Source organism: Hyperoodon ampullatus, assembly GCF_949752795.1.
Source record: "Hyperoodon ampullatus genome assembly, chromosome: 15".
Classification (NCBI taxonomy): Eukaryota; Metazoa; Chordata; class Mammalia; order Artiodactyla; family Ziphiidae; genus Hyperoodon; species Hyperoodon ampullatus.
Window position 1 is genome coordinate 68,630,221 of NC_136928.1, and position 19,256 is coordinate 68,649,476.

Genomic DNA, 19,256 nt, shown 5'->3' on the forward strand with positions numbered 1-19,256 from the left:
ATCTCCTTTAAAATAATTGGAGGGAGGTAGATGAGTAGGATGTGGATGAGACAAGTTGCCCATGGGTCGATAATTGTTCAAGCTGGATAACAGGTATATGGAAATTCATACTGTTATGTCTAACTTGTATATATTTGAATTTTTCCGTAATTAAAAGTATGTTTTGTTTTAAGTTAAGAAACCTGATCAAAGTCATACAAATAATAAGTGATAAAGTTGGATTTTGATCCCAGGCCCTCCTGACTTCTGCACCTGCTCTCTTAACCTCTGCACTGGATTCCTGGTAAGGTACCTAAAAAGATCTAAGGGGAACAGATTAGTGATTTTCAAAGGATTCAGAGGGAATTCAGAAGACTCGACTAATTTCTGCTCCTGTTCTCTAGGTACATTAAAGCAAGAATCAACAGGGTATGGTCGGGTTATTAATTCCCCATGCCTACAGCTTATTATAAAGAAGATGCCCCCGTTTTCTATGCCTGCTTCTGAGTAGGTGCAGAAGCAGCCCATGAGAGAGCCTTTGGCAGCCAGTTTTCTAAAAACACCCAGGCAACAGCTGTCCTTGGCTGTCACCTGACTTGCCAGGCCCTGAGTCAGCACCACGCCCCCACCCAGTCCCCCCTTGCTGAGCCAGATCTGACTTGCCCTTTCCTGGCTGGGCTGAACCGGTTGGGCCAGCCCAGCCCTGCCCCGTCCCAGCATCCTCTTCAGTGGGTGGCTTCTTGCTCCCTTACTCTCACCTGGGGTTCCCACCCTTGCACTGCCCCTGTCAGCTCTGAAGGGAGCTGAAGACCACCCCCCGAGATGTTGGAGATACGGACAGGGCTCAGGAATCTATCCCTGGGTAGAAAGGATGAGCTGGGCCTCAGCATCTCCCACCATCTACCAAAGATAGTCTTCCTTTGCTTGGTGACTGGGATTTGCTTTAGGAGGAAAGCGGAGAAAAATACAAAGACACCTCCCCTCTCCTATAGAGGAGGATTCCACGCCTAGGCTCAAACCCAGAAGAGACCAGGGCTGGGGCAATATGGAGACCAAATTCTTGGTCTGTGTTTTTGTGGAGAATGCTCATTGTCCTCTTTTTTTTTTTAATTAATTTTTTAAATTCATATATATTCGATTTACAGTGTTGTGTTAATTTCTGCTGTACAGTAAAGTGTCTCAATTATACATATATATACATTTTTTTATATTCTTTTCCCTTATGGTTTGTCCCAGGATATTGAATATAGTTCCCTGTGCTATACAGTAGGACCTTGTTGTTTATCCATTCTATATATGGCAGTTTGCATCTATTAACCCCAAAATCCCAGCCCATCCCTCCCCATTGTCCTCTTACTATACCCATTTCTTGGTCTAGATGTGAAGCTACAGCAAGTGCTGACACGATACATTCCCCAGGTGTTGGTGCCCTGGCACCGCGACTGGAGGATCCAGACATTGACCCCATGGCTAAGTCACTAAGGGTACCTTTTCCCCCATGTCAGCTCTATCCTTCTGGCCTCCAGGCCACCTGTTCTGAATCCTGGCCCTGCCACTTAGTCATTCATGACCTTGGGCTAGTAACTGACCTCTATGAGCCTCAGTTTTTTGTTTTTTTAAAATGTTTATTTATTTGTTTCTTTTTGGCTGCGTCGGGTCTTAGTTGCAGCTCATGGGCTCTTAGTTGCTGTGCGTGGGCTTCTCTCTAGGTGTGACACCCAGGCTCCAGGGCCCGTGGGCTCAGTAGTTACGGTCTACGGGCTCAGTAGTTGCGACATGCAGGCTCTCTAGTTGTGGTGCATGGGCTCTGTAGTTACGGCACAGGCTTAGTTGCCCCGTGGCATGTGGGATCTTAGTTCCCCGACCAGGGATTGAACCTGCGTCCCCTGAATTGGAAGGTGGATTCTTTTTAAAATTTATTTATTTTATTCGTTTACTTTTGGCTGCGATGGGTTTTCGTTGCTGCCTGCGTGCTTTCAGTAGTTGCGATGAGCGGGAGCTACTCTTCGTTGCGGTGCACGGGCGTCTCATTGTAGTGGTTTCTCTTGTTGCAGAGCATGGGCTCTAGGTGCGTGGGCTTCAGTAGTTGTGGCTCACTGGCTTAGTTGCTCCACGGCATGTGGATCTTCCCAGACCGGGGATCAAACCCGTGTCCCCTGCATTGGCAGGCAGATTCTGAACCACTGCGCCACCAGGGAAATCCTGGAAGGTGGATTCTTAACCACTGGACCACCAAGGAAGTCCCAAGCCTCAGTTTTTATGTCTGTAAAGTAGGAATAAATTCCTACCTTGCAGGTTTATTGTGAGGGTCAGACAATGTTCTGTATGTATAGCACTTAGTAGGTGCACAACACCCATCAGTTTCCTTCACTCTGCCTGGGGATTGGCTTCTGCTCAAATTGGACTGACATCAAAGTTTTCAGGCCTGAAACCAAGTGCTGCCCCAGCTCTTGTGTCTCAATTCTGGGTACTCAGACCTACTTTCCCATAATTCCCACATGGGCCAGTCGTTTTCTGATCATCTGCCAGCCCAGACCACACTACACCACTGTCCTGACGCCATGATTCTACACACTCAATTTGTTCCCTTGGCTACCACCATGCAGTCACACCTGATTATTTCTGTGTCGCCCACTAACTAATGAGCTTCTTCTTCCCTTTCTTTAGCTTCAAAACTCCTGAATGTGAATGTTCCAGAAGAATGTTCCTTCTCCCAGCACCATCTCCTTGTGGATACCCAGTTTCTTTTTTTTTTTTTTTTGTGGTACGTGGGCCTCTCACTGTTGTGGCCTCTCCTGTTGTGGAGCACAGGCTCCGGACGCACAGGCTCAGTGGCCATGGCTCACGGGCCCAGCCGCTCCACGGCACGTGGGATCTTCCCGGACCAGGGCACGAACCCGTGTCCCCTGCATCGGCAGGTGGACTCTCAACCACTGCGCCACCAGGGAAGCCCACCCAGTTTCTAATGACCCTCTCTTCCTTGAGTCACACACCCAAATAAACAGCTAGCTCTCCCACTCCCTTCTCCCCTTGCTGCTCTCTGGCCAAAGGAAGTGTGTTTCAGCTCTCTCACCAGGATCAGGGCTCTGTCTAAGTGCGCCAGTTTTCAGTCCCTCTGAAAAACTGGGTTGGGAGCAACAATCAGGACAATATTCCAGGCAGGATTTGACCTGGTATGGTAGAAAAGACCCACCACATCTTGTGGTGTGCATATATATTGGGGTTAATGTAACCTAAGTATATATTGGGACTTTGACAACTATATCATAGTGTTGACTATTTTAGGTTTGTGGCCAACTGAAAATCCTAGACCTTTATTCACGAACTGCAGGTGTCTCCAGCATTTTGTACTGTTACAGCTGACTTTATAAGATTTAATTTTAGTATTACATCTGTTTATCTCTACTAACTGTCATTTTGTTATCAAGATTATCTTGGTTCATTAACAAATAAATTGCAAGGTAAAAAGTGGTAGAGAGGGCAACTGGTAGAATAAAAGAGACCTAACATATCAACCAATTACAGTGTATAGACTTTGTTTAGATCCTGATTTGAACAAATAAACTGCAAAAAATACTTTTTTTAAATATTTGTGAGACAACTGGAAATTTGAAAAATGGATATTTTATTATGTTAAGGAATTATTGAGTTTTCTTTTTAAGTGTGATAATAGTGTTAGAGTTTTGTTTTTAACAAATAAGATGTCTGGGATTTGCTTCAAAATAAAATGAGGGAAGAGAAGTTGGAGTGGGAGAATAGGAGAAACAAGATGGACCATGAGTTGAAAATTGTTGAAGCTGGATGATTGGTAAATGGGGTTTATTATACTATAATGTCTAAATCTGTGAATGTTTGAAATTATCCTAAAGAAAAATTAAAAGAAAATTATTTAGAATCTTGCCTCTGTCATCGAACGTATTAACTGCTCTTAGTCCTGTAACCTCTCTCCATCTAATAGGCATGATTTCTGTATCTGTATCTAAGTAGTTAATAAACAGGTCAACCAGGTCAGCACTAAGGGCAGATCTCTGTGACCCACCAAGATCTACTAGGTTGACTCATTCGTCAGTCCTTTTTGGAAATGGCTGATCAATGAAACATGACTCCAACTAACTCAATTATCCAGTCTTTGTTTACAAAGATATCATGAAAAACTTGTCTTGGACTTCCCTGGTGGCGCAGTGGTTGGGAGTCCGCCTGCCGATGCAGGGGACGCGGGTTCATGCCCCGGTCCGGGAAGATCCCGCATGCCGTGGAGCGGCTGGACCCATGAGCCATGGCCGCTGAGCCTGTGCGTCCGGAGCCTGCGCTCTGCAACGGGAGAGGCCACAACAGTGAGAGGCCCGCGTACCGCAAAACAAACAAACAAACAAACAAAACTTGTCTAGTGCCTTGCAATAATCAAAATGCAAAATGCCAAGCATTACCCTTATCTGCCACTTTAGCAATTTATTTTTTTTAATTAAGAGTTTTGATCCATTTGTTTAAGTGAATTAATGTTAGTTCCAAGTATCCATCTTTCTTTTCCAAAACGCCCAAAGGTGACTTGTTCTAAATAATCCAATTCTGAAATTGAAAGCATCAACAATAACTCACTATAGTTTGTCCCCTACCATAACGCTGGGCCAATATGTCCCCCTTTCCACACACATGACCCAGGCCACAACAGTCAAAGTCTAATTCTGGATTTTTGTTGGGAAACACATTTTCTTTCCCTGCTAAATTAGGTTGTAATCCCATATTCACTGGTGGCCATCCTGCCATCACTTGGGGAGAGTCTGCCTGAGAATGAAGCCAACACAGAGGAAAGCAGAGCTGAGGGATGGAAAGATGGATTATATCATTTGAGTCTCTAGATTTGGCTATGCCTAAAGCCAGCAACCCCTGTAATTTTCAGCTACATGAGCCAATACATTCTATTCTTTTCTTAAACCAGTTTAAACTGGATTTCTGTCACTTGCAAAAGAAGTCCTGACTAATAGAGTGTGTGTTGTTGGTTGAGCAATGGAATGCATAATCTAAAATGTTCCATTTTGTATAAGAACTTTTTGTATGGTCATATGTTATAGGCAACATTTTTTAAAAAATCTTTATTGAGATATCATTCATACACCACAAAATTCATCTATTAACATATACAATTCAGTGGTTTTTAGTATAGTCACAGAGTTGTGCAACTATTGCCACCATCTTATTTTAAACCATCTTCATCACCCCCAAAGAAACTGTATCCATTAAGCATCACTTCCCAGCCCCAATTCCCCCCACAACCTTCCCTTAACCCCTACCATCCACTAATCTACTTTCTGTCTCTATGAATTTGCCTATTCTGGACATTTCATATAAATAGAATCATACAATATGTGGACTTTTGTGACTGGCTTCTTTCACTTAACACAGGATTTTTAAGGTTTTTGCATGTTGTAGCAGATGAATAATATTTCATTCTATGGAAATAACCACATTTTATTTATATATTCATCATTGATGTACCTTTGTGTTGTTTCTACTTTTGGTTATTATGAGTTATGCTGCTGTGAACATTTACGTACAAGTTTTTGTGGGACGTGTGTTTCAGTTATCTTGGGTACATACCTGGGAATGGAACGGTTGAGCCATATGGTAACTTCCTGTTTAACTTTTTGAGGAATTGCCAAACTATTTTCCAAAGTAGCCACACCATTTAAATTCCTACTAGCAGCATATAAGCATTCTAGTTTCTCCACATCCTCAGCAACACGTTATTTTGTCTTTCTTATTTTAGCTATGCTAATGGGTTAAGTAATATCTTACAGTGGTTTTCATTGGTGTTTCCCTAGTTATTAATGATGTTGAGCATCTTTTCATGTATTTATTGCCATTTATGTATCTTCTTTGGAGAAATGTATATTCAAAACCTTTGCCTAGTTTTGACTTGTGTTGTCCTTTTAAATTGTAAGAGTTATTTATGCAGTCTCTTATCAGATATATGATTTGCAAATATTTTCTCCTATTTTCTATTTTCTTTTCACTTTTTTTTTTTTTTTTTTTTTTTTTGCGGTACACGGGCCTCTCACTGTTGTGGCCTCTCCCATTGCGGAGCACAGGCTCCAGACGAGCAGGCTCAGCGGCCATGGCTCACGGGCCCAGCCACTCCACGCCATGTGGGATCTTCCTGGACCAGGGCACGAACCCATGTCCCCTGCATCAGCAGGTGGACTCTCAACCGCTGCGCCACCAGGGAAGCACTCTTTTCACTTTCTTGATGGTATCCACTGAAGCACAAACATTTTAAATTTTGATAGAGTCAGATTTCCCTTTTTTCCCCCCTCTCACTTATGCTTTTAGTATCATGTCTAAAAAAAGGATCGCCTAATACAAGGTCAAGAAGATTTACTCCTATTTTGTCTTTGAAGTGCTTTATAGTTCTGGCTCCTGCATTTAAGTCTATGGTCCATTTTATTTATTTATTTTTTAACATCTTTATTGGAGTATAATTGCTTTACAATGTGTGTTATATGATCCATTTTAAGTTAATTTTTTAATATGGTGTGAGGTGGGGGTCCAACAGCATTCTTTTGTGTGTGGCTATCCAATTGTCCCAGCGCCATTTGTTATATGCTTTCCTCCATGGATACAACATTGTTTTTGTAAACATGTTTTACTTAGAGCAATATTAATGTAAATTTATATTCTCTGATCACACCCCAATTGCTTTTGTCAGCAATGTGACATGCTGGAGATTGGGGATGAGGGTGATTTTTCTGTGGGTGATTAAACATTTGACTAGAAGATGATGAGCATGTGTACAATGATACCCAATGCTGGTGTGCATCATAATCACCTGAGGAAATTTTTTTTAATGGGAATGCCCAAGCCCCACCCCAACCTACTGCATCAGAATTTCCTGGGAACGTTCTGTCTCTTACACGTATAGAATCATAGAACATTAGACATGGAAGAGCCCATAGGGTCATAAATTCACCTCCTCATTTTTATTTATTTTTATTATTATTATTATTTTTTATTTTTGCGGTATGTGGGCCTCTCACTGTTGTGGCCTCTCCCCTTGCGGAGCACAGGCTCCGGACGCGCAGGCTCAGCGGCCATGGCTCACGGGCCCAGCCGCTCCGCGGCATGTGGGATCTTCCCAGACCGGGGCATGAACCCGTGTCCCCTGCATCGGCAGGCGGACTCTCAACCACTGCGCCACCAGGGAAGCCCACCTCCTCATTTTTAAATTGATGATTGGCTTTGCTCTCACTCCCTCTAAACATCAAGGCCAGCCTGAGCACTTTGTTTGTATCCTCCCCAATACATTCAAATTCAACAATACTTATGATTAATAAGATTTTACTGAAGGCTTCATGGGAAGATGTAGAAGAGGATTACTTCACACACCACAATGAAAAACTTAATTATATCCCTCCATTTGACTAGCTAGACCTGTTCTTCTGCCCAAAGTTTCCTCCCTTGCTACCCTATTGTCAGGTCTCTTCTCTGCATCTCTCCCACTATACAACTTAATTTGAAATTCCTCCTTTTTTCCCAAACCATTCAACTATGGTCTCAAGGTTTTTTGTTTTGGGTTTTGGTTTTTAAATTATTTATTTATTTATTTGGCTGTGCCAGATCTTAGTTGCCGCAGGTGCGATCTTCGTTGCCGTGTGTGGGCTCTTCGTTGCGGCCTGTGGGATCCTTAGTTGTGGCATGCAGGAACTAGTTCCCTGACCAGGGATCAAATCTGGGCCCCCTGCATTGGGAGCAAGGAGTCTTAACCACCGGATCACGAGGGAAGTCCCTGGTTTCAAGTTTATACACACTCAACAAAGCAATAGTACAATAGCTACCTGAAAAGCAACCGACTGCTTTTCCTCAAGCATTCTCCTTGGGAAAGCGGGAGGTGTCTCAGTTCATCCCATGGTCATAGAGCCATGTGATATGATTTATCATATCATATCTCATGAAGGCTTATTAAGAACATGACACTGGGCTAAGTACCTCATAAAAATGACTTAATGTCATGTAGCTCATTAACGGCAAATCTGGTATAGAACTTTAATTGCAAGGGTCAAAGCACAACTTCTAAGCCTCTCATATTCATAGTCTTCAATTTCTTTGGCTTCACAGCTCTGTGAGATACATGAAAATTTTCTATTATTTTCATCTTTTAAAAATAGGGAAACTGAGGTCCAGTGACTATGCAGCTCAGTTAGTGGAAAGTTTTGATCTGGGGTCTAGGATTGTTTATCTTGAGCAGGATATGTGAAATTGTGGCTGAAATCTCCCTGGGAAGCCACAATGGAAAATGTAACCAATAAGGGACACTGTGTAATCCTCAACACTGTAACATGAGGTCAAGCCTAAAGGACTGAGGCATTATTACTGACAAGGAACACGGAGAAGGAAGAATGGGGGAGGACAGACTGTCAGTGTTTCCCCTACAGTGACAGGAAAGGGATGGCAGCATTGGGCAAGGCAGGATCCTGTTTGGCAAGGGAGGTCTGTCCCCGTGTGGGAAAGCATGACTCATCGGGGTGCCACAGCACAGTGACACAATCTCTTAAGATCTTCCAAGTCACTTTGTCCGACTCTGTATTTACCAAGCAACTCTCAGATCTACTTTTGGCTTCTAAACTACGCCTTCCCACAGAGTAAAGAACGTGCTGACTGGGGTTTCTTCAGGCCTATTGTCAATTATATTTTACAGGATGAATGAATAATGCTGTATCTGGTCTCTCCCTCATGAGTCTGGTTTAGAGTGAGTTTATTCATTCAATATTAATTCAACAAATATTTATTGAGTGCCATCCATGCAGCAGGCGTTGGTCCAAGCCCTTGTGATACAAGTCAGGTAAGATCCCTATCCTCATGGAGTGCACACACTAATGAGGGCTACCATGTAACTGAAAAGCAAACAAATCAATAGATCATTTCAAACTGTGACACTCCCCACCTAGGATTACTGAATTCCTTCCCACAGGCTCAACTATACCTCAAGTTCTATAAACCTCCTCCTCCCGTACTCACTTGGAAGACTTAAGAGGCTTTAGCCCCATCTCAGAGGGTTCAACATCAAATTTCCTTTCTAGTCTGACCTGGACCCTGAGAGGGTGTGTTTCAGTGAGATCCATTGCCTCCTTCACTGCTGGAGGTCTAGCCCCTGGACCTCAGTGGTGTTTCCTAGGCCATGACTTGATAACCTCATCCATTTGTTCACTGAATAGATATTTTCTGCACTCCTCCTGGGCACCAATAATTTGGGGCTGGGGACTCAGAAATGAATAAGACGTGGTCCCTGCCCTTCAGTTCACAGTCCAAGGGAGGAGGCACACACTAATGATCCCTGTGCTTCTCCTGTGGGTGAGGAGAGAGGGAAGAGCAGGGTGCTGTGTGTCCAGAAGAGGGTTCCTAAGTCATAGTGGAGAGATGGGTGATCAGGAAAGTGTCTCTGAGGAGGGGATATTTAAACTGAGGTTTCGTTTGTTTTAAAGTAACTTCTATTATTTTTTTCTTTACAAAAATAACAATTGTTGAAATTTGAGAAAATACAGAAATAAAGGGCGTTTAAAGCCACCCATAAAGACACCATTGATAACAATTTGCTGGTGTGTACCTTCCGATCTCTTTGCTATTTGAACTTAGTTTTGGAGGGCAAAGACTTACCTTGACAGTGAACACAGGGAGGAGAAAATATTTGGTAAAGGCAATTGTCCTTAGGTTGTTTTAAAAACCTGATGTAGGGCTTCCCTGGTGGCGCATTGGTTGCGAGTCCGCCTGCCGACGCAGGGGACACAGGTTCGTGCCCCGGTCCGGGAGGATCCCACATGCCGTGGAGCGGCTGGGCCCGTGAGCCATGGCCGCTGAGCCTGCGCATCCGGAGCCTGTGCTCCGCAACGGGAGAGGCCACAACAGTGAGAGGCCCGCGTACCGCAAAAAACAAAAACAAAAACAAAAAACCCTGATGTAATAGATAAAGACATGAAAATATATATATATATATATATATTTTTTTTTTTTTTTCTGCATTGTGTCTTCGTTGCTGCCCACGGGCTTTCTCTAGTTGCGGCGAGCGGGGGCTACTCTTCATTGTGGTGTGCAGGCTTCTCATCGCAGTGGCTTCTCTTGTTGCGGAGCACGGGACTGTAGGCCCGCGGGCTTCAGTAGTTGCAGCACGTGGGCTCAGTAATTGTGGCTCACAGGCTCCGTAGTTGTGGCGTGTGGGCCCTAGAACATGTGGGCTTCAGTAGTTGTGGCGTGTGGGCTCAGTAGTTTTGCCTTACGGGCTCTAGAGTGCAGGCTCAGTAGTTGTGGTGCACAGGCTTAGTTGCTCTGCAGCATGTGGGATCTTCCCGAACCAGGGCTCAAACCCGTATCCCCTGCATTGGTAGGCGTATTCTTAACCACTGTGCCACCGGGGAAGTCCAGTATATATTTATATGTATCTTTTGTTCATTGAAACATTGCTGACATCTAGCCAGCACATGACAGACAGTAGTTGCTCAACATAGATTTGTTAGTTAAAAAAATAAAGGAACAAGATGTAATGGAAAGATGAGCCTTTGAATATTAAAGCATAAAAGGCAGTTCCTTCTTTGAGGCCCAACATCTGCACCATGGAAAAGAGAGGGTCCTAGGAAGGGGCTGCGCTAGGCTGAGGTCTCCTGTCACTTGTTAGCAACAGTGTGAACTATACAAAGACTGAGGACTGTGCTACCCTGGGAGAGAAGGTGTCAGAAGGAAGAAGGAGGCTTCTGGGTAGTCAGGTATGAGGGACGGAGGAGGCTCCGACTGCTGTAGGAGGTGGCCTGGCCGCAGGGATGTAGGTAGCCAGTAGGGGTTGCTCATCTACGCCCACAGAGCTCCTCCTGGTGCCGTGTGGAAAAGTTGGCAGGGAGACTTTGAGACATGTATCATATAACTAGCATTCAGGAAGGTGTGGAAAGAAAATAGATTTGATACCTCTACCTATTGTTTCTCAGGTGACTGGGAGGGGGTTTTCCTCAGGAAGAAGGAGAGGTTTTTTGTTTGTTTTTTTGTTTGTTTGTTTTTGCGGTACGCGGGGCCTCTCACTGTTGTGGCCTCTCCCGTTGCGGAGCACAGGCTCAGCGGCCATGGCTCACAGGCCCAGCCGCTCCGCGGCATGTGGGATCTTCCCGGACCGGGGCACGAACCCGCGTCCCCTGCATCGGCAGGCGGACTCTCAACCACTGCGCCACCGGGGAAGCCCAAAGGAGAGGTTTTAGGAATCTTTACCCAGGGCCACCAGGTACAGTGGTTCAGATAGTGCACTCCACAAAGGCACCGCATTGAAGGAGGCAACTTTCATGGCCAGACACCAACCTGAATGAGAATAGGCAAGCAGTTGCAGACATTCTAGGCCTCCTGGCTGGAGCAACCCAGGAGGGTTGCTGTGTAAACCCCGACTTGCATACACAGCCATGCACAGACTTGACAGCAAACGCTTGCACATACAGCCAGTGCCCAGCCATGTCTGTCTCAAGTGCATGGTGGGTGGACCTGAGGTCTCTTTTCTCACCACTCGCTGCTCTCAGAGGCCCAACTTCTAATACTCACTCCTCCCCCAACTCTAAACTTGACATAGTTCACCTAGGAAGCTGGGGGAAGGATGAAGTTGTGGTGGGCTCACAAGTTGACAAAGGGAAAGAAGTAGCATTAGATTATGAGTGAAAGAGCAAGGGTGTGAGTAGGCCTGAATGCAGCCACGGATGCTTCATGCTAGGACCCTGACCGGCTGCCTGGGCCAAGCCCAGGATTTGAGCCAGCACACGCTACTGCATGGCTTGTGCAAACAATGTGCTAGCTTAAAATGTTTTTAACTTGAGGAAGGGGACACTTTTCCTAACTTGCAGAACCTAGGGGCAGCCCTGGCCTTGCCCTATGTATTTCCTCCCCTCTTTTTACATCTTAACAAGTTGTATAACTTTTGCTTCCTCTTGGGTTCCAAGGAGACAAGTTCTGAAAGGCAAATTCTGGTGTTTCTAAAGCACGTGAAAGAGCTTTGAAAACATAAAGTACTAGTCAGGGATTGCAAACTCGTATGCATGCTGGAGACAGGAGGCAAGGAGTTAATCTACGTGTATAACGTGGGCCTTTATGTATCTAATTCTGGGGGGTAAGCTTCATGGAGGTGTAATTTACATACAATAAAATTTACCAATTCAATGACTTTTGACAAGTGCATACAGATATGTAACCACCACCATAATCATGATATAGAATATCTCTATTACACCAAAAGTTCCCTTGTGGCCCTTAGCAGTCAATCCTTTCCCCCTAAATTCTGGCCCCTGGCAACTACTTATCTACTTCCCTCACTGTTGTTTTGCCTTTTCCAGAATTTCATATAAATGGATCCATACGTTCTGTAGTCTTTTGTGTCTGGCTTCTTTCTCTTGGCATAATGCTTGTAAGATTCATTCTATTGGGCATGTATCAGTTGTATTTCTTGAATTGCATACCATTGAATGGGCATACCACCAATTGCTTATCCCTCCATTAATAATGGACTTTTTGTGTTGTTTCTGGGTTTTGGCTATTTTAACTAAAGTTTCTACAAACCTTCATGTACATGTTTCTGTAAGACACACTTTTCCATTTCTCTAGGGTAAATGTGTGTTTAATTTTATAAGAAACAGCAAAACTCTTTTCCAAAGTGGCTGTATGATTTTTGCATTTCCACCAGCAAAAACTGAGAGTTGCTCCACAGTCCTGCCAACACTCGGTATTGTCAGCCTTTTTATTTTTAACATTTCTAGTGAGTCATAATGACGCAGTATGTCCTTATGGTTTTAACTTACATTTCCCTAATGACTAATGAGGTTAAGTATCTTTCCATGTACTTATTGGCCATTGCATATCTTCTTTTATGAAGTGTCTGTTCAATAGACACTGCACACACATGCATGCACACACAGTTGGTTCTGTTTCTCTGGAGAGCCCTGACTGGTACAGTTATTTTTCTCCAATGAGTATATTTCCTTTGTTTTAGCAGGGAATTTTCTTGACTGGGCTGGAATGGCAAATCCTGTTTCTTGTGCAGCATCTTCATCCTTTGTTCATGTCATTTGTCTTTAGCTGAGCTACTTTGAGTCTGTTCCATGCATATGTGGTTCAAGAATCAGTAAGAGATATGAGTAGAGAGAGTTTGGAGATCTCCTCTCTGGTTCTCTTTCTTCTTTCTGAAGTTCTACTGTCTTCAGTCTTCACTGTTTTCCTGGCTTCTTTTTTCTGGTTTCCCAGGCCATAAGAACTGTGTGTTTTTCCTTGTGAACCCATCTGCCCTTTGTGTGCAACCTGGGACACACTTGGCCTTGGGCTCAGTCTATCTGCTTCTGTTTACTCTCCACTAACGGCAGAGTACCAGCTCCAGCCTCAGTTCAGTTTGCCTTTAGCTGGGCTACTTTGTGTGCTCCATTCATGAGTCAGCGAGGTGGGTCTGAGAGGTAGGTAGAGAGTCTCCAGTATCTTCAGGTAGTTCCTTTTGGTATTGAGCCCAGATTTTACCACTGTTTTCTGTAGGGAAGATTCATGTGGTAGAATCTTAATCTGTCACACCTGGAAGCAGAGTCACAGCTTTTGTATTTCTATTTCACCTTCATTTTTGAAAGATATTTTTGTTCTTGGTTGGCAGTTTTTCTCTCAGTGCTTCATTTTTTTAAAAATTTATTTATTTATTTATTTATTTATTTATTTATTTTGGCTGCGCTGGGTCTGCGTTGCTGCATGTGGGCTTTCTCTAGTTGTGGTGAGCGGGGGCTACTCTTCATTGTGGTGCACAGGCTTCTCATTGCAGTAGCTTCTCTTGTTGCAGAGCATAGGCTCTAGGCACGTGGGCTTCAGTAGTTGTGGCTCGCGGGCTCTAGAGTGCAGACTCAGTAGTTGTGGCGCACGGGCTTAGTTGCTCTGAGGCATGTGGGGTCTTCCTGGACCAGAGCTCGAACCCATGTCCCCTGCATTGGCAGGCGTATTCTTAACCACTGAGCCACCAGGGAAGTCCTCTCTCAGTGCTTTAAAGATGTCTCTCCACTACCTCCTGGTCTGCATCAAGGCCAACAAGATGTCTGCTACCATCCTTATTTTGTTCCTCTGCACATCATCTGTTTTCCCCCTCTGGTTGCTTTCAACATTTTTGTCTTTATCATTGGTTTTTTAGCAATTTGATTATGATGTGCCTTGACGTGGTTTTCTTCATGTTTTCTCTGCTTGGAGTTTGTTGAGCTTCTTTGATTTGTGAGTTTTTAGTTTTCATCAAATTTGGAAAATTTTCAGTCATTATTTCTTCAAATATCTTTTCTGTCCTCTCCCCCACCCCACCCTCTCTTCCTGGGACTCCAGTTATATGTATGTAAGGCTGCTTAAAGCTATATCAGCTCACTGATGTTCTGTTCATTTTTTTAACCAGTCTTTTTTTTTTTCTATCTGTGTTTTATTTTGGATTGTTTCTATTGCTATGTTTTCACAGTCAATAATCTTTTCTTATTTAATGTTTAATCTGCTATCAATCCCATTTGGTGTATTCTTCATCTCTAGAATTTTGATCTCGGCCTCTTTTATATCTTCTACTTCACTCTCATGATGCTCATGCTCTCCTCTACCTTCTTGAACATCTGAAATGTATTAATAGTAGCTGTTTTAATGTCCTTATCTCCAATTAGCAGTATAATTTCTGGATCTGTTTCTATTGGTTGATTTTTCTTCTGCTTGTTTGAATGATAGGTAATTTTTTAATTGGATGCCAGATATTTTGAATCTTATGTTGTTGGGTACTAGTATTTTTTTTTGTTTTAGGATTTTTTCTTTTAGATATTTGGGTAGTTAATATGGGATGCAGTTGTTACTTGGAAACAATTTAATCCTTTTACTGTGTGCTTTTAAGCTTTGTTAGGTGAGTCCAAAACACCTCTTAGATGGGAGCTAATTTGGCTTGGTATCTATGCCCAGTGTGTTGGGAGGTCTTTCTATTCCGGCTGGTGGGAACACCAACTCTTCAAGAGTTCTCTCTCTCTCTGTGGTAGTCTGGAAACTCTCTCCAGACAGTGAGTGGGGACATTGGTAGGACTCATCTCATTTGTTTTCATTCTCTCTGGGATCACTGTCCCGCCTGTTATCCAAAGTCTTAAAACCATTGTTTTATATCTTTTGTTCAATTTTATAATTGACTAAGGCAGAGGATAAATCTAGGCCCTGCTACTTCATCATAGCCAAAAGTAGACATTGCTTTTATTCTTTTAAGTGATCCTTTTTATTGAAACATAGCAAACATACATAAAAATGTACAAATCCTAAGTGAATGGCTCCATAAACTTCCACAAAATAAACACACCTGTGTAACCACCTCCCATATTAATAAATAGGACATCACTAGCACCCCAGAAACTTCATGTTCCTTTCCAGTCATTACCTCTCTTCCCAGAATAACCACTGTTCTAATTTGTAGCACCACAGTGCATGTTTTTGAACTTTATATAAACGGAATCCTGTAGTATTTACTTTATGTCTGGCTTCTTTCACTCAACATGTTTGTCAGATTCATCCATGTTGTTATGTGAAGCAATAATTAATTCATTTCCGTTGCTGTGTAACATTCCATTTTATGAATATACCACATTATTTATTCTACTGTTGATGGGCATTTGAGTTATTTTGAGTTTGGGGGCTATTATGAATAGTGCTGCTATGATCATGTTTGCACATATTTTTTGTGTACATATGTATGTATTTTCAGGAGTAGAACTGCTGCATCATAAGCTAGGCATCTTTTCTACTTTAGTGGATACCACCAAATAATTTTCCAAAGTAGTTATCCCAATTTACATTCCTTCTAGGTTTATATGAGAATTCCAGTTGCTCCATATCCTCACCAATACTTGCTATTATGTCTTTTTCTTTTTAGCCATTCTGATGGATTTTACTTACACTGCCTTTCAGAACACGCTACAGACATATTAAAACTACCAGGTGGAATGAGCTAACAGTGCGCCAGTTTGAGACTCCTGTATATAAGGTTTTCTTCTCAATGGCTTTGAGCATTCCTAAAAGCATTCGGTTGTTACATTTGTGTTCATCAACATTATTTGAGTGGAATTTGAAAGCTAAGTGTTTGATGATTCACCAGGTGAAAATATGGTGGGAGGGAAGGCAAACAGGGGCATTCTTGGCAGAGAAAGCAATACATGGAAAGGAAGTCATGAAAGGACCTGGCTCAGGGCTACCTGGTACAATTGTACATGATTCTTAGAATTGCTTTTCACCCTTTGTCTGTGGGAATGGCCCCTCCAGGAATTATGCAGTGCACAACTCATCAATCTGTACACAGCAGCCATGCCTATAATGGTCAGGGATGATACGAAATTTGCTGTGATTGGAGGGCAGGGTGGGTGGGGTAGAGAATCAGGAGAAGCAGATCCAGAACTGGGACAATATAACTGACTCAGATTTTGACAGAGGCTTACTTTAAAACTCCACCCTGCCCCCACCCCTACTAGATGAGGGATTGTACAAGCTTCCTCCTCTTGGATCCCTCAGCCTCTGAGCCAACAGGGCTGCCACTGAAGTGGGGCCGGGGTGAAACCCAAGCCAGGAAGGAGAAATGCTGAGTGTGCTCCAGCTTGTCTTGCTACACGACTCTGGTCTCAGCAAGTTGAGGAACCAACGCCCTGTCCTTCCTCTATGTTGGGCTTCCTCTCTTGCCTGCAGCCTCAGCACACTCCCGTGCCTGGGAAAATTGGTAACTCTGGATGGGACGCTGTGCCCACCTACCTAACACCTTTGTTTGTGTCATTGAGGCACTGGAAGTGGTTTCTGAAGGCACAAGAAAGTGAAAGGAACATCCCAGGTCCCCCACATACCTCCCCATGACCTGCCAGAGTGAAGGGTATCCCTCTGAAAGAATGATACTTTTTGGGTCGACACTCGGTCTATAAGCCCTCATTACACTTTGTGTGTGTGTGTGTGTGTGTGTGTGTGTGTGTGTGTGGTATGCTTGTTAAGGGCATTAAATGGTTAAAGTAGGGCTACCTGTTGGTTTAGAAGGAACTATCCACCGTCTGTCAGAGAGGGCAGGGTCTCTTCTGGAAGGAGAGGTTCATGTTCAAGCTCTGCCTTTCTTCCAGTTACTCGGACAAAAAGTACTTGGACAATATATCCCTTAAAGTAGAAACTGGGACTGATGGAAGGGTTCCAGGGAATGACAGAGCGAGACTCTCTCTTGGCTCCGGCAAAAAAGGGAGTAGCTCTAGAGAAGTAAGTGGTAAGGTTAGGGAGTTTGGGATTGACATGTACACACTGCTATATTTAAAATGGATAACCAACAAGGACCTACTGTATAGCACAGGGAACTCTGCTCAATATTATGTAGTAACCTAAACGGGAAAAGAATTTGAAAAAGAATAGATACATTTATATGTATAACTGAATCACTTTACTGTACACCTGAAATTATCACAACATTGTTAATCAACTCTACTCCAATATAAAATAAAAAGTTTAAAAAATAAAATAAAAATAAATTGAATTAGAAGAATAGCAAAAACTAATGATAATGTTATTAGAAATTAATCAGGCAAAAAAGATGGAACATCCCCAGTAAAGCAGTATAAAAAAAAAAAAAGAAGAGGGCCTTCCCTGGTGGCGCAGTGGTTGAGAGTCCACCCACTGATGCTAGGGGACACGGGTTCGTGCCCCGGTCCGGGAAGATCCCACATGCCGCGGAGCGGCTGGGCCCGTGAGCCATGGCCGCTGAGCCTGCGCGTCCGGAGCCTGCGCATCTGGAGCCTGTGCTCCACAACGGGAGAGGCCACAACAGTGAGAGGCCCGCGTACCACAAAAAAAAAAAAAAAAAGAAAGAAAGAAAGATGTGGTAAGATGGCACCTCCTCAGAAGGAGACAAAAACCAAAGCAAGGAACCTGGGAAAGGTTCCATGGTTGCACCAGAACTCTGGGACTAGAGTGTACATGGTGAGATCAGACGTCAACTGGAGATTTGGCCCTGGGACTAAGTTAACTATGATATGAATAGATACCTTTCCAACCTAGCTTTTTGGCTTATTTTTCTGCTTCTTCACGAGGTCAACTTTTTTGTTTTTGGCCACGCTGTGTGGCATGCGGGATCTTAGTTCCCCGACCAGGGATTGAACCCATGCCTCCTGCAGTGGAAGTGTGGAGTCCTAACCACTGGACAGCTAGGGAATTCCCACAAGGTGAAATTTTTTTTTTTTTTTTTTTTTGCGGTACGTGGGCCTCTCACTGTTGTGGCCTCTCCCGTTGCGGAGCACAGGCTCCAGACGCGCAGGCCCAGCGGCCATGGCTCACGGGCCCAGCCACTCCGCGGCATGTGGGATCTTCCCGGACCGGGGCACGAACCCATGTCCCCTGCATCGGCAGGCGGACTGTCAACCACTGCGCCACCAGGGAAGCCCAAGGTCAACTTTTAAATCAATCAACAGGGGTACACACTTAAAATGTGTTCCCTGTGTCTTGAGGCTTATGAGGAACAGAGAACAAGAGACACAGGGTCTCTCCTCAAAGAGGCTACTAAGTAATCAGAGAGAGGAGAATAAGGCATGTGAAACGCCTAAGGAATAGTACAACTGATATGATTTTGTGTTTCTATTTTAAGCCAAAATGAAAATTAGCATGAACTCCCTGAGCAGACACCAGCTGGGCAACAGTGAGCGTGTGAAGCATCCCAGGAGGCAGGGAGGAGCTGTCCTGATCCTGGGACTCAGAACTGTTTCCAGTTCATCCATAAGTGTTGATGATCCATGTGTGAACTGTCAAATAAACTGTAATATCCCTAAAAAAATGAATAAACAAGATAATGAAAGCCCATATCTAATTAAATGCTAATCTGTGTGGGCTGAGGGGATCCACATGTGCCCAAGAGGCTCCCGCTGCTAGGAAATGTACAATTCTTGCTGGACAGAGCCTGAAGGAAGGGTAGGCTTGGGATAAACAAACAAAGGGCATTCCGGACAGATGAACAGTGTGAGGAAAAGGCAAAGAAATATTCACCCTCAAAGTCACTCCCATTTCCATTGAATTTTAAAGTTTTCAAAGAAACTTAATAGCCCTGCTCTTTTTTGGATCTTCTCAGCAGCCTCACGCATTTGACAGAACAGAGATTCCCACTCACAAAACAGTGAAAACTGGAGAGAGTCTGTTGATTTTGTTTGCCCAGCCTCCCTCACTCCCATTTTCTGCATCTAGCATCCTGGTTTTCCTTGGAAAAACATCTCTCTCCACTCAGGCCAACCAGTGTTCTGACTCCACCCCTG

At 43.7% G+C, this 19,256-nt stretch overlaps 1 long non-coding RNA gene across 1 annotated transcript in view; it reads left to right on the top strand.

Moving 5' to 3' along the window:
- LOC307064204 overlaps positions 1–18,771 on the top strand; it is a 29,686-nt gene extending 10,915 nt beyond the window's left edge. Inside the window, exon 3 of the long non-coding RNA XR_013811282.1 lies at positions 18,599–18,771. This is a non-coding gene — a long non-coding RNA (uncharacterized lncRNA). The remainder of the gene's footprint in view (positions 1–18,598) is intronic.
- Positions 18,772–19,256: the final 485 nt, after the last annotated feature.